Source organism: Olea europaea, chromosome 18 (assembly GCF_002742605.1).
Source record: "Olea europaea var. sylvestris chromosome 18, O_europaea_v1, whole genome shotgun sequence".
In the NCBI taxonomy this organism is placed as follows: Eukaryota; Viridiplantae; Streptophyta; class Magnoliopsida; order Lamiales; family Oleaceae; genus Olea; species Olea europaea.
Window position 1 is genome coordinate 1820062 of NC_036254.1, and position 16682 is coordinate 1836743.

Here is a 16682-nt window from a genome sequence, read left to right on the forward strand (position 1 = left end):
GAAATTATTTGTTTTCCAATAATGTTTATTAAACATAAAAGGTACAGTTGCCTACATAGGAAAAGATATTATTTACTTAAAGAAAAGGGGTATATTTGTCAATTGAGAACAATAAATTTTTTTTTTTCCCGAGTTGTTTTTATTCACTTTGGTAATGTAACAGGCTGGTTACTTAGAGACGAGAAAATTTCTTGGAAAAATGCATTAAACTTAACTTAATAAAGGCAACTTGAGATATCGTAATTAATTAATATAAACCATTGTATGCAAGTTTACAAATCTTAATTGAAGCCAGTGTGGATGTTACGTTTATTATATGTTAATTATAAAGGTCGTTATATTACCAACCAATACGCTGTATTGTTAATTAATGCAAGTAATGTTACAAATTCATGAATCATTGATTAATATAAGAGGGCGGCTGCTCGAAGGCAACATCATGAATTTTAATGAGACAGTGATAAATAACTGAAATATTTAAATTAGTAAGTTGAGATTTCATATTCAGTTGAAATGAATAATTATGCCCCTGTTTGGGCCATATTTTTTTATCATTTATTGAAGAAATGTGATCGTTAGCTAATAAATCAACCCACGATTCTTGACTTCAACACGCACATGCAGGGCCCAGGCCTAGTTGATCATGGATTGTTGAAACTCAAAACTCACTTGAAATTGGAAAAATCGCAAGATAACTAGATTGTTGAAACTTGTCTTCTTCTCTTCAAAATCTAAATACTCCTTGGTCTATAACTCGTGAATCATAATGGAAAGAGCTTGTTTCCATGCAAGAATTTTTTTTTTTTTTCTTTTTTTTTTTCAAGTTTTGGCTTAACATATGTTGTGTCCAACTTCCCACAAACAAGACCATATATAGATGTGGAAGTTATGTCGGCTCACTCATTTCTAACACTATTTCCTGCATCAGATGGACAAGAGAAGATGAATTACATAAACAAGAGACGTAGGCTCTAAAGGTAGGAAAAGGGATTTCATTGGCTCTCCATTGCTTCAGAAATAAATTTCAGGAATCAGGAATGTGGTTGATATTGTGCAATAACTTCTTCTCTAGAGTTTTCTCTTGTAGCAACTATGGACTGATAGATTTACATTGTATCTACTTATAAGAATAGTAAAACCAGATAAATAATGAAGACAAAATATTAGAAAATAGTGAACTTTGTTTATAAGGAAACAAGGAGGAGTTTTAATTCACTAAAAATCAGTGGAGTCACCACAAAAACTGACTTGATAAGAAAAGAGTAGTAAAACACAACAGAGGTATAAATTGAACCAGGCTACTTTTCCTGGCAGCTCGTGCCAGGTGCACGCGGTACATGTGAATTCTCAAGCCCATTAAGCATTAGAATTTCCAACAGAGTTATACCTGATATTAGTTAACATAGGAAACCGCCTCCGAAGATAAGCAATGTAAATCATTGCACGCCAATGCGAAGCCATCGACCTCCTGGGACGTTCTACCTCCACACAAGACTACCTACCCCCCAGGTGCTCTACCCCTACGAGAGGTCGTCGCCTCCCCTCGAGGGAGCTCTATCTTTGCGCTAGACCGTCGACCCACCATGGACGCTCTACCTCTACGCGAGGCCATCGATCCCCGAGGGCTCTACCTCTGCGCTTGACCAGCAACCCACCACGGGCGTTCTACCTTTACGCGAGACCATCGACCCCTCGGGGTGCTCTACCTCTACGCGAGACCGTCGACCCCTCTAATGGGTACTCTACCTCTATGTAAGATCACCGACCGACGTGAAATTGTCTATAAGGTCATGTCAACACTTAGCCACAAAATCTTGGATGAATTGACAATGTTACATGACGAGTACCTCAGACCCAACCTCCGAGCAGGAAGTTAAGATCCCCCACTTAGAACGTGGGGATGGTGGGGAGGCCAATGTGGGACACGTGGCACCATTTCCACCCGGCTTCCAACGCCAATAAATACCCCCGTGGCCGATATAGGTATGGACGATAGCACTGTTTCCTAGCCATCTAAATTCATTTTCATACTTCCCAGTATCATTTACTGATTATCACGTTGGAGGTAAAATGGGGGAGAAAGCCCCGCCTTCATTTTTTCAGGTTACTCACGCCCAACAGAGTAGCAAGAACGCCAAACGCCACCAGGTAAATGGGAAGGTATTGTTCCACCACCATCACATTGGCACCGTCTGTGGGAATTTTCTTCCATTAAATACCAAAGCCATGTCAAGAAGATGAACAAGAAGTGACACGTGCTTGAAAGCAGCAACGGCGGAGATGGAGTCGAAATCAGTCGCTAGGGGCCCCGACCCGCCACTGTCGCTGCATTTTGTGATACAAAGCTAGTTCAGTACCCTGGAGACCCAGCTAGCAGCTATGATGACCCTCTTGCAGAATCAAATGCGGGGATCCACCCTCCCGTCGCATTGGGTAGAAGCCGCACCGCCACCCAGGAGGCGCACATAGAAACTCCTACTGTCATCCAACCGGTAACTGCACGCTCAAGGGCTTCAGGGATTATGATCCTGTAGCCTAACCCACCCATGACGGATTTGGAATGGAGGATAGAGGAGATCATGAAGCAGAAAATAGATGATGCAATATCAAAAAAAAAGAATAAGCGTAGGCAGATGGTCTTAGAAGAGAACCCATCCGCTCCTGAGATTATGGCGGTCCCGTTACCTAAGGACTTCAAACAGCCTATGATAGAAGCTTACGACGGGGTCACAGATCCACTTAACCATCTCCAGACCTTCGTTGATTTAATGAGGCTCTATGTAGCACCTGATGCAGTCATGTATTGATCTTTTCCCCCGAGCCTCAGGAGAGAAGCTAGAGACTGGGTGGTGACACTTGTCCCCCGATCTATCCGAACATTTGATGAACTTTTCAGAAGCTTTGTGGCCTACTTCCTCAGTAGTAAAAGAAAGAGGAAGACGACCATCGAGCTGATGCAGGTGGTCCAGGAGAAGGACGAGTCTCTGCAAAAGTATCTGGCCAAATTCAGTCAAGCGACCCTTGGAATAAAGGATCTTCAAATGTCAGCAGTGGTGACTGCGTTGATGAATAGAACTCAAAATCGAACCTTCAATATGTCACTTTCAAAGAACCCCCCAAAGTCAATACACGACCTATTGATAAAGGGAGACAAGTATGTTGATGCTGAAGAAGCGGAGAAGGTCACAAAACACCTCAGAAAGGGATGGGAAATGGAAATTCACAAGTGAAAAGTGGGAGACGAGCTGAGATCTGCCAACAAAAATAAGCTAAGGAGTGAGCAAACGAGTAAGAGAACCATCCAAGACCGACAAGTCAGGCAAAAATGGGAGGAGCCCAAGACCTTCACCCCTTTAAAAACCCCGCGCGCGAAGCTATTAATGGAGATACGAGATATGAAGGAGCTTGAATGGCTGAGGCCCATGGCAACGCCACCCGGCAAGAGAAACCAAGGCAGATATTATCATTTTCACAAAGATCACGAGCACGATACGGAAGAGTGCCTGCAGCTGAAGGAGGAGATCGAGCGCCGCCTGAGATAAGGGCTCTTGGGAAAATATGTGAAGGACAACCGAGGTAAACAAAAGGTGGAGGACCGTTCCTCGCCTAGGGCGGGAGTGATAAACATGATTGCAGGGGGGATAGCAAGAGGTAGAGATTCAAACTCGACAAGGAAAAGCTACGCGAGTTCTCTTAGGATCTGTTCCATCCAAAGGAAAGCGAGCTTTAGTCAGAACATCACTTTTGGTGAGGAGGATTTGGTAGGCATAGCACACTCCCAAGACGATACCTTGGTGATCGTAGGTGACATAGCTGATTTTGACGTCAAGAGGGTGCTGGTTGATGGGGGAAATGCTACAAATGTACTTATATAGGATGCTTTTTGGGCTCAAAGATCTCCCCTGACAAGTTGAAAATAGTGACCACCCCCTTATAGGGCTTTAGAAGGGTCACGGTAATTTCGGAAGGGACCGTGGAACTCTCTATCATGCTCGGCACTTATCCGACCACTGTGGTAATTATGGCAAGTTTCTTAGTTGTAAAAACTCCCATGGCCTATAATGCGATCTAAGGTCGGCCATTGCTGAACACAGCTGGAGCCATCCCCTCGACCTATCACTAGGTCATGAAGTTCCCAATCAATAGGAAAGTCGAGTGTGTGCAAGGGGACTAGCAAGCATCCAAGAAATGCTATGTCGATGATATATCAGTGAAGAGAACACCATCGGTCATGATGATGGAGGTTGAACCACTAAAGAGGCGGATCGAACCACTTGACATGATTGAAAAGATCTCCGTATCAGAAGGACGAGAGTTTAGCATCGAGGCCGATTTGGAATCTGGTGAAAAGGGAAAGTTGGTAAGGTGCCTGGCAGATAACCTAGATGTTTTCGTATGGAGCCCGAACGACATTACTGGGGTCAGCACAACCATCGCTCAGCATTGCCTCGGCGTCCTCCCCGGAGCTAAACCAGTGAAGCAGAAAAAGAGGAACCTCGCCCCAAAAAGGTAGGAAGTGGCAAAAGCGAAGGTGGAAAAGCTATTGCAAGCTGATTTTATTCGGGAGGTGCAGTACTCTGAGTGGTTGGCCAACATCGTGTTAGTGAAGAAGTCAAACAAGAAAGGGCACATGTGTGTAGCTTACACCGGGATCAACAAAGCATGCCCAAAGGACTCATACCTACTCCTCAGAATAGACTACCTAGGGATGGTAATGGGCTGAGCCGAGCCAGCTCAACCCTTTAACCCACGAGCTCGGCTCGGGCTCGTGGCGAGTCGAGCTCATGACTCGTGAAAGACGAGCCGAGCTCGACTTGACCTACGAGCCACGAGCTTGCGGGCCGAGCTAAGCCCACAAGCCACTCACGAGCTCGTTGGCTTTTTAATTTTTTTTAAAAAAAATTTGGTAAATTTGCACATTATGGACCTTTTTTTAAAATTTTTCATCTTTTTTGACGAGCCCACGAGCTCGGCTTGTAGGCTCATCAAAATGCCAGGTGGGCTCGACTAGTGGTTTTGAGCTCGGGCTCAGGCTCATCATTTGATGAGCCTGAGTCGTCCACGAGTCGGGTTTTGATGAGTCGAGTGGTCGAGCTGACAAGCCACTCAGCCCGTTTGACATCCCTAAGGCCACCTGGTCGACGCCACGTCAGGTCATGAAAGACTTAGCTTCCTGGATGTATTTTTTGGGTACCATCAAATCTCTATGGCTGAGCTCGACCAGGAAAAGACATCATTTATCACAAACTCTGGGACATATTGTTATACGGCCATGCCGTTCGGCCTCAAAAATGCAGGAGCAACCTACCAAAAGATGGTTAATAGAGTCTTTCGAGAACTGATCGGAAATGTGATAAAAGCCTAGGTCGACGACATGGTAGTCAAAAGTGTCAAAGCTATCGATCATGTGGCTTGTCTACAGAAAGTATTTGATGTGCCCCGACACAATAACTTGAAATTCAACCCAAAGAAATGTGTCTTGGGTACTGCCGGCGGGAAGTTCCTAGGCGTCATGATCACCCAAAGGGGAATTGAGGTAAATCCTGACAAGATACAGACAATACTAGAAATGAAGAGCCCCACTAGTAAGAAAGAGGTTCAGCAACTGACATGGCGCGTGGCGGCCCTCAATCGCTTCATGAGTCGGGCAGCGGATAAGTGCTACCACTTCTTTAAAGACATAAGGGGCTCCACCAATTTCGAGTGGACTCAAGAGTGTGAAGAATCGCTGGAATCCTTAAAGAAGGCACTACAACAGCCTCTTATTCTGACCAGCTCATGCCTAGGTGACGTACTGTGTCTCTACCTCACGGTGTCACCATGGGCAGTTAGCGCCGTTCTTGTGAAAGAACTCCCAATGGCACAAAAACCGGTCTACTACGTTAGTCAGGTCCTCAAAGGCACAGAGACAAGGTACAGTCTAGCTGAACACCTGGTGCTCGCATTGATTGTTGCAGGGAGGAAGCTTAGACCTTACTTTCAATCCCATACAGTGTAAGTAATAACTAACCAACCCATCAAGCAGATTCTACATCAATCGAAAACCTCCGAGAGGCTACAAAAATGGGCGATTGAAATAAGTGAGTTTGACATTGAATTTAGGCCTAGGACGGCCATCAAAGCACAGGCTCTGACAGACTTCATTGTCGAGCTCACCATCCCGATAGAGCCCCCAGAAGGGTAGAAGATAGATTGGAAAATCTTTGTAGACGGTTCCTCAAATGCAGAGGGATCAGGAGCAGAAATCATAATGATCGGGGCCAGACTCCAAAGAATTGGAATACTCGCTGTGCTTTGAGTTCCCTGCTACCAAAAACGATGCCGAGTATGAGGCAGTCATCACAGGCTTGGGTTTAGTAGCAAAGCTTGGAGTGAGCGCAGATACACTAGCAAAGCTCGCATCGGCCAACCCAAAAAACTTACCTCGGACAGGGAATGTGCAAGTCCTACAAGAACCCAGCATTCTGCACTAGGCTGAGGTGAAGAGTATTGAACACGCGAAAAATTGGATGGATCCGATAATCAAATATCTAGCAGAAGATAAGGTGCCCGAAGACCCCCTAGGGACGAGGAGATTAAAAGCTCAAGCAACTTCATTTACCATCATTGATAGACAGCTCTACAAGCAAGATTTTACCATGTCATACCTGAAATGCATACACCCCATCGAAGCTAAAGAGATACTATTTGAGGTACATGCCGGGGCCTGCGATAACCACCAAAGGGCAACATCCCTTGCCTTCAAAATTCTGCGATAGGGCTACTATTGGCCAACTATGAAAGAGGATGCCAAATAGTTGGTATAGAAATGTGACACATGCCAGCGTTATGGAAATCTGATCCATGTTATAACTGAATAGCAGGCAGCCATATTTGGGGTGTGCCCATTTTTTCAATGGGGAATGGACATTTTAGGACCTCTGCCCATGGCCAAAGGGCAAAGGACGTTTTTGTTGGTCGCCATTGACTACTTCACTAAATGGGTGGAGGCAAAACTACTGACGACCATCACGATAGAAAAGATACAAGGCTATGTATGGAAAAATATAATATACCAGTTTGAAATACCCAGGCTATTGGTGACGGATAACAACGGACTATTTGATAATCATAATTTCAAGAACTTTTGTGCAAGTTATCACATCGATCATAGACTGACCTTGGTCGCCCAACCTCAATCAAATGGGCAGGCCGAAGTGACAAATCGAGTTATTCTCTGGGATCTGAAGACCAGATTGGAGAAGGAGAAAGGGATGTAGGCAGATGAGCTACCTAATGTACTATGGGCATATCATACGACTCTACGAGAAACGATCGGAGAAACGCCATTCAGACTAACCTTTGGGATAGAAGCAGTAGTCCCAATTGAGATCCTAAGCGAGACTGGAAGGATGAACGTCAAGCAACCGAATGACACTGTGACTAGAGGGGAACTCGACCTACTTGAGGAGGTAAGGGAGAAGGCGACGATCAAGATGATGGCCTATAAACGAAGAGCCGCTGGATACTTCAATCGGAGGGTGAAACCAAGAATCTTTCAGCCAGGAGACCTCGTTTTAAGGGATGCAGCAGCAGTAGGACACCCCTAGAAAAACTCGAACCAAACTGGGAAGGCTCGCATGAAGTAATCCGCAGCCTGGGAAATGGAGCTTATAGCCTGAAAGACATGAGAGAACGACAACTGGGTAGGCTATGGAACGCAGAGCATCTCAAAAGATATTACCAATAGACTTCAGGATAGGTACACAGGCTATGTTCTTGCAAATACAGTAGAATATGTTGCGTTTTTAATCCCCTCCATGTAACACCGTACAAAGGTGCTTTTAGTTACAATTATTTATCATGTTCAATGAAAGACCTTAGTAGTGGTGGATGATGAGGGCACTAAGGAAGACATTCCGGTGCGCCTACTGAGCTCACGAATCTAAATATTTTTTATGCTAACATGCAATCTTGACTTTCCATGCTCATCCCTTGAGGACATACGATCGACATAACCTACGCGGTTAGGCGGAGAGCCTTGAAAAGCCAAAAAATTGGCTAAAGCCCTCAATCGTCAGACCATCTCCTGACAGTAACATAGCTCATGCGGCTAGGTAAAGAGCCTTGAAAAGCTAAAAATTACCTAAAGCCCTTAACCGTCAGACCACCTCCTGACGATCGACATAGCCCACGCGGCTAGACGAAGAGTCTTAAAAAGCTAAAAAATTGGCTAAAGCCCTTAACCGCTAGACTCATCTCCCAACGGCCAACTTAGCCCACGTAGCTGGGCGGAAAGCCTTAAATGGTCAGAATGTTGGCTAAGGTCATCGACCATTATAATCAAGCCTAGCGCGCGCTGGATGAATGACATTCACCCATGTTATCAAACAACTGAACGTGTGAGACAACACTAGAAAAAACAAGTTTCAACATTAATTACCGTTGATAACATAGTATTCATACAAAAAACATGTGACGTACTCTTGCCCGCGCCCTAGACAAGTAGGGAATGATGCTACAAGTAGAAATAAAATGTGACACAAAAAAAGGGAGGAACTAACAAAAGGTACTGCTACTAAGTCATGCTTCAACTCGAAGGGAAAGCACCACAACTTTCGTCCCGCGATGAATGACCAAGCGACCTAGATGGCTGCACCCCATTCTCCTTCCCCTTCCCCTTTCACTGCGCAAGGACCTTATCAAAACCTGAGGGGTCAATAGAAGAGTGCTCGGTCGATATCCACTCCTTGGTCAGTTTGATGGACGTCTCCATCTCCTTCCCCCCGTATGAATGCAAGGCCTTAGCATAATCAGACGATGACTTGTACTGCTCCACAGATGCCTCTAAGTCCCTAGTATACTCAGAAGAGGCTTATACCTGTCGACTGCCTCCTCCGGAGCACGAGCCAACACAGATCGCAAATTGTCATTCTCTATCTTCTGCTCGCGGGCTCAAGCCTCAGACACCTCTAGAGATTTCTTCAAGGAAGATATTTTCTTCTTGTAATGATGAGTCTCGTTCTTCTTCTCTTCTGCAAGAGTCTTCAACTCTAAGACCTGGCGACGACTCGATTCAGCAAGCTCAGTCTGAAGGGCCACCACCTAAAGGATAAGGAGACAATGTGAGAGTCGAGTGGTAAAACCATGCTCAAAAAATAAGACTTAGCGTAAAAGAGATATAGAATTAGAAGCATACCCTCTAGAGATAGACCGTCGCAGCCCTCTCGATGTCGTCTGCGCTACGTCCTGTAATCACCCTGGCTCGTACAGGTGTCACCAAAGACTTAAGCACCCCCATCTCATGATAACCCTGGGTGGGAGGAAACTCGAAATTAGGAAGTGAATCTTCACGCTCCCTCGCGTGCGGCTGGAAGAACCCGGCCTAGGAACAAGAGTAACCTCGATAAGCTCATCTGAGGGCTGGGGAGTCTCTTTTGCTACCTGAGACCTTCCCCCTTGGTCAGCTATCTTTTTCCTCTTTAAGGGGGCAGGGGATGGCTCAATATCACTTTTATGCCGTTGTTCAAGCATAGAGTCCATGATCCCCTCCAGGTCAAATTCCATCCCTGTACATCCAAGGTAAGGCCCGTCAGGCTCACAAATCGAAGTCCATATCTATATGCACACGCCCATACTGATTAGTCCTAAAAACCAACAAAAAAGAAATATGAGCAAGTCAAAAATAATAGGAACCAGCGAAAGCAACTTACTAGTAGTACAACTCATCCCCACTATCAACATGTTCCTTATGATCAAGACTGATTCTAAGTCAGGAGTGAGAGGGGGTATATCAACCAACTGTTGGATTTGAGCTTTTAGAGTAGATGAAGCTACTACTTGACTATTGAAAGGGGAATTTGAGGATGCCGCCAATTGGTATTGAAAGGAAACCGACCTACTGAAGGCCAGGCGAAGAAGAATCGAGATTTCCAACCGCTATTCGAATTCCTGAACCTAGGAAATAGCAAAGGGACCCTAGTGGTGAAAAAGACAAACACATTGCACTGAACTAGTTCATGCATCTCAAAGACACACCTAAAGAGGTCTATGGAAAGTGGAATTCTCCTCCTAAGGCAAACATACAAGAAATACAATGCTTTTCTCCAAGCATTGGGGTTTATTTGACTAGAAGTAAGATGAAACTCATTGAAAATCGACATAAAGAAAGGGTAAATGGGTAGCCAAAAACCGTCATCCATGATGTCCTTATACACCGCTATCTCGTAGAGGTCAGACTCGGGGACCCTCTCTTTGGGACCGGGGGCTCTATAGACATAGTCATCGACCCGATCATACCTAGAAAGACTTTTTTCTAACTTGAGCGGGGAATTGTAAAGGCTATAACCTCTTGGAATCTCAAGAGGGACAATCTCACCAGTCGGATCCCGCCCAATTTCTAAGTTTTGATTGGGAAGCTTGGTAGAGCCAATATACCTCTTGGGAGAATTAGAAACAAACATTTGAGGTTCGGTTAAAGAAGTCTCATTATCGAAATCACGAATGGATCTATCAGATGAAAGGGAGATTCGCTAGATAGCCTATCCAAGGAGTCAAAAGAACAATTGGCTCGGAGAGAGGCTGAAGGCGGGCCGACCTCCAACTAGCCGCGAGGCTGGTCGCAGGTCGGTCAACCCATCGTCAAAGTCGACCGGTCCTTCCAATGAAGGTTTAGTCGACTCATTACATTCCCCGTCGCCACTCTCGTTGTAGGACGAGGTGATGATAGTCTTATACATTTAAAAAAAAAAAAAGAGGGGAACAACAAAAACTCTAAGTAAAAATCTTGGAATGAAGGAGGAGAATGTTACCTTGAGGAAGAAAAAATCTAGGATGTTGAGGATGAGAGGAAATTATTTCAAATAAGAGACCACCCCCCTTTTTATAGGCAAAAGAGATTCAAATTTTTTGGGGGAAAAATTTCCTCCAAGACTATGTCCATTGGTTGGGTGCCAAATGTACTGTGAAATAGCTGCCCGGACTAAATTGTACTACTCAACTTGCTCATTCGAGCTAATTTTATTTATATATAAAAAAATCAGATAAAGGAAGTTACTACTCCTCTGTCGAAAAAAAATCGACATGGAGTAGGAGGCTAATGATATCAGTTAACATAGGAAACCGCCTCCGAAGATAAGCAATATAAATCATTGCACGCCAATGTGAAGTCGTCGACCTCCCGGGACGTTCTACCTCCATACGATCACCTACCCCCAAGTGCTCTACCTCTACGAGAGGCCGTCGCCTCCCTCTGGTGGGGTTCTACCTCTACACTAGACCGTCGACCCACCATGGGCGCTCAACCTCTACGCGAGACCACCGATCCCCCGAGGTGCTCTACCTCTATGCGAGACCGTCGACCCCTCGGGAGGCACTCTACCTCTACGTAAGATCACCGACCGACGTGAATTGTCTATGGAGCCATCTCAACACTTAGCCACAAAATCTCGGATGAATTGACAAGGACACATGACGGTTACCTCAGACCCAACCTCCGAGCGGGAAGTTAAGATCCCCCACTCAGAACGTGGGGATGGTGGAGAGGCCAACATGGGACACGTGGCACCATTACCCCCGGCTTTCGATACCTATAAATACCCCCGTGGCCGACACATGTATGCACGATAGCATTTTTTTCCTAGCCATCTAAATTCATCTTCATACTTCTCAGTATCATTTACTAATTATCACGTCGGAGGTAAAACAGGAGAGAAAGCTCTTCCTTCATTTTTTAGGTTACTCACGCCCAACGGAGTAGTAGGAACACCAAACGCCACTAGGTAGACGGGAAGGTATTGTTCCACCACCATCACAATACCTATGCCTCCAACAATCATATAATCCACAGTTCTGATAAATGCATCTCCATCCTGATCCTGTCAAACGCAAAAACGTGTTAATATGCTGGAATATGTCCTCGTGATTCAAATATCAAAAAAATAATAATAAATAATAATAATAATAATAATATATACACAAGCAAACTTTTGTCATCATATTAATGATCTTGTCAATAAAAAATTTCTAGCGATTCTTTTATGTGGAATTTTATAGTTCTGGAACTATTTTGACAAGGGATTCTATATTAGGCTGCAGAAGATTTTGATATAGCTAGAAACAAAATCAAAATTGTAGAATGTGGTTAGACAAGTAGCCGAGCATAAATCAGAAGAAATTGCAGATGATTTGAAATATAATGCAGTGGGGTCTAAAAATGTGTTCATTCTACTGTAAAATGCTCGCTAAATCTCTATCAACAGACAATAGGGGCTGGCTGACATGTTTAAGGTATTTTGCAAAGAATAAGATCCTGAACCAAGAACTTAAAAATATACACATTATTAAATATTGATGGGACTATACAGGTCGTACAAATTGATGATCCGTTGCTTCATAAAGAGATACAAGCGCTATGTGTCTGTCACATTGCAGATAAAAGATAGTTTTACGCAGAAATAATACTCTAGCTTTTTAAACAAGCCCAGAGCAGGAAAGTTATCAATACAAGGTGATACTATGTTTTATGATTCACGAAAACGAAGTTTAAAGCTGTCATTCCCTAAAGACTGTTGTTCCTCAAGAAGTTCTTCCACCGAATTTATTGTAGAATGGCTCGAGTTGTCCATCTCAATCATTTCCAGAGTTGGTATGTCTCCAATACCCGATCAAATCTCTTTCAGCTTCCAGCAGTGGAAAACTATGAGCTTCTGAAGGCTTGGGAAGTGGGTATTATCTGCTCTCAAAAGCATCAGATCTGTTTCATCAATTAGCAAGATTTTTAGTTGACAAAATTCGCCATTCGCTGGTTCCCACTTTGAGCCTACGAAGGCATAATCTCTCAGTTTGAGCACTTCAAGATTTTGCAACGACCAACGACTGACATATCTTCCCAAGGAATTCTGCAATCACTCAAAGTCAACTCTCCAAGGGTTGGGGGAAAAACAAGCTGCACAAGAGAGAAAACCTCAGGTACAGAAGAGAGCTAAGTAACATGGCATTTCAATACGTCAAGTTGTTGTAGATAGACGAGATTGTTAACATAGAAGGATGCAGATTCCCATTTTTCCATCCAAATTCCTAATTTCTTTAGATTAGGAACTTGTTGAAGGACCTCCTTCGTACGGAAAGAAGCATTCACCTCCGAAAGTGTTTGCTAGAAGAGAAGAATTTCCCAGCCAATTAGCTCACAAGGAGGTTCAGACAAGTACCATACATTGAACTTGAGATGCTTTAACCTTGGCAACATCCAGATTTCAGGTGGTAGAGGTCTTAGAAACAGAGCGAAACTTTTAATTAAGGGACGAAGTATCAAGGTCTAAAGATTCCTAAGCTTAGATATTGATGAAGAAATTTCTCCATGATAGGAAAAAGCAAGGCACCTCAAATTAACTAGTTTAACTAACTCAATTGGAAAAGTAAAAATGCAAAACTTCGATCATATGCAAGACCCTCAGCATGAAGAATCATCACCAACTTTAAATATATAGAATTTGCTAGACTTAAGCATGTAGAATGCTCTAGAGACTCATTACTTGCTAGAAATGAAGACCACCACCATTCATGAAAAATCTAGAGAATAAAATTGTTAAGCCGATGGAAGAATTCTACAGAAAAATGTAGGCAGTAAACTCCACCGCCATATTTTGCCTATATATGTGTGTTGGCTGAATGTATGTATGTGCATGAGGAGAGAAAATTAGGAGTGAGAGGAAGAGAGTGGTGAGCATAGAGAGAGACAGTAAAGTAGAGAAAAGTGGAGAGAGGTGTGAGAAGAAGAGAAAGTGAGAAAGCTTAGTGGCAATAGTGGAGAGAGTGAGTGAGTGGATTTATATATTATTTTGTGATGCTTCCATTAATTAAAAGAGAGGAGTGTACTTTTTGTTAAAAATTACTTTTTGTTTGGTCTTCAATCTCTACACAGCAGTCTCACTCCTAAGATGGCACGTGATGGGATTAATTGACTACCAGTATATAGAAGTGTCCGAGCAAGTGACGCCAATCTTGTAGACTTATAAGAATTTGGAAGGCTATAGAAGGAGGGATCAGAACGTGGCATTTTTAAACAAAGACTTAGTCGACGATGGATGAAGGTAATGTTATCATCGTCTGTATTATGAAGGATATAAAGAAACTTCTCCTTTTCAGATTTCCTCGCACACGTTTCGCAACAGATCATGGATGTCAATCGTTTTGATTTTGCCATCTACCTGCCACCGAAGAACCTGAACAAGATTTATGCTAACAAGGTCCTCTATGTACTCCTTTCCCACATCTTCCATGATTTTAGGTCTAATTTGTTTTAGAAATCCCATGGCTACCCATAGCTTGATGAGCTAAGAAACATGGATCGCATAATCTTCTGGAAAAATTGCCATGTTGAGAAAGCAAGCTTTCAAACGTCGTCCCAAATGATTATAACTTAATGAAGGTATCTCCAAGCATCTAGCGGCAGTAGCTGTAATCGAATATATATTCTCTGCAACATTCTCCCATACATCATATGTCCAGTCAAGCTTGGAGAGAAGTTCGCCAATCAAGACAATTGCTAGTGGAAGTCCTCGGCATTTCCTAGCAATTTCCTGTCCAATTTCTTCCAATTCGAGAGGGCAACAGTATTCCTTTCCAAATACCTCTACTGAAAGTAGCTCACAATCTTTGTCATCATCTAGCAAACGCATTTGATGTGGACAATTAATGGAACCAGCATATAAAGCCACGTTCATTAGCCAAGTAGTCAACACAAGTCGACTTCCATTATTGCTGACTGGAAACGACCTTATAAAATCATCCCAAGCTTCAGTATTCCACACATCATCCATTACAATTAAATATGAAAATCACACGGTTCAACCCAAATAACACCTAGAGGGGGGATGAATAGATGTTTGCAAGAAATTTAACAAATTTCAATTAACAATTGCAGCACGGTTTGATTATTAATTAGTCCAATCCAATTCTTTCCGGTTCCTAAAGATATGAGATGGTATGATTTTTCTAATACATGTATTTAAATATTTTTATTCGGGATTGCACCATAAATATTCATATCCTACTGAGTGTTCTCATATACTCACCATTTTCCCTACTCCTCACAGATTAGAACCGATCGTTGGTTGGCGGGCGATGCATTGAAATCGTGATACCAAGATTCATTGGATTTAATAAATCAAATTCAGTGTAACGTGACCAAAGATTTTATGTTCAGCATTTGTTTTATTATTATTATTATGTGGATCTATGATTTAGGATTTGTAACACAATTTATTTGATTATGTGTTTATGATTTATTATCATTATTTTATGGTGAAACCAAAACCTTATTCAAGATCAATAATTCAGAATAAAACACAATAAGGTTTATTTGATCTTATCACATGAAACGAGATTTTTGGAAGTTAGTGGGGTAAATGGGGCCACTGGAAGTCTAAATTGACAGTGAAATGCCTTATCAAGTTGTTACTGGTAGAAAATTAACAAGAAGTTGACGAAAGTTCCTTTTAGTAATTTATTTGTGCTAGTAGGTTTCCACACACTTACATTAACTTAACAAATTTGGTTTTGCGATAATAAACCAAGAGAATAAGTATTATACGTATTTGGATTCGTTTTATGATTCTTTAAATGGTTGGTTACAAACTTTAGGTCATGTTTAATTATGTTTTAATTCATGAATTTTAGATATAAATTTATTGTATCTTTCTAAATATATAGGAATAAAATATGATGGAGACACATGCTTGTTCTCTCCTTTTTATTAATAAGGGGTATTAAATTTTTATTTTGAGTAAACCACCTTCAAATAAATTGATAACCAATTATTTGTCACGTTAAATTTCTTTAAAAAAAATAAATAAAATTGGTAGCAATTCGAATTTATAAAAGTTGGGTCGTTATAAGATACACCTTATATTTATTATTTTTTTGTGTAAAACTGACTTCTGAAAAGTGTTAGAAATGAAATTGGAGACATGCAGGTAAAATACATGAGTTAAATGGATGCACATGTTAAAACATGTGACTAGAAATCAATTTTAAATTTCATGTGTTTATCTTATTATTCTAAATGTGGCTTTGATATTTTGAAATGCTTTAGAAAATTTTGCAGATGAGTAAATACTACATAATTTGTAATAGCACTACTTATATTGTGTTCATCTCTATGGTGATAGTGCTAATAATAATGTGATGCTAAGAAGGATTTACCCCTGATGAGTATCGATATGAAAATTCTCGTGAGGTGTGAGTCACACATGTCCTTGGAGGACTAACTTATGTAAGAGTTGCTATGAGGTCGTGGTTATGGGATTGGGCTATTCCGTAGAGACTCTTACTAGAATCAAGATTTGAGGGTATGGCTATTAACAACGCTATCCGCTATAAACTGAGCCTAAATCGATACTGTGTGTAGAACAATTGAAGTTTGACCAAAGGGATCTAATTCAAAGTTTAGTCCATTATGGCTCCCTCAAATGAAATTTGTTATCACTAAGTGAGATTCAAGTCCAAAAGACACATCCACCTATTGCATAGTATTATGTGGCCTCTATTATATATTTTAATTATTTTGAAAGTTTAAAACTTGTGGGGGATTGTTGTAACTTAAAATTAAGTTTTAACCTTTCATCATTTAACCTATTTAATTTTCTGTTTTTATTCACTTAATAATCACTTATAACACAATTAAAACATCATAATTCATGTTA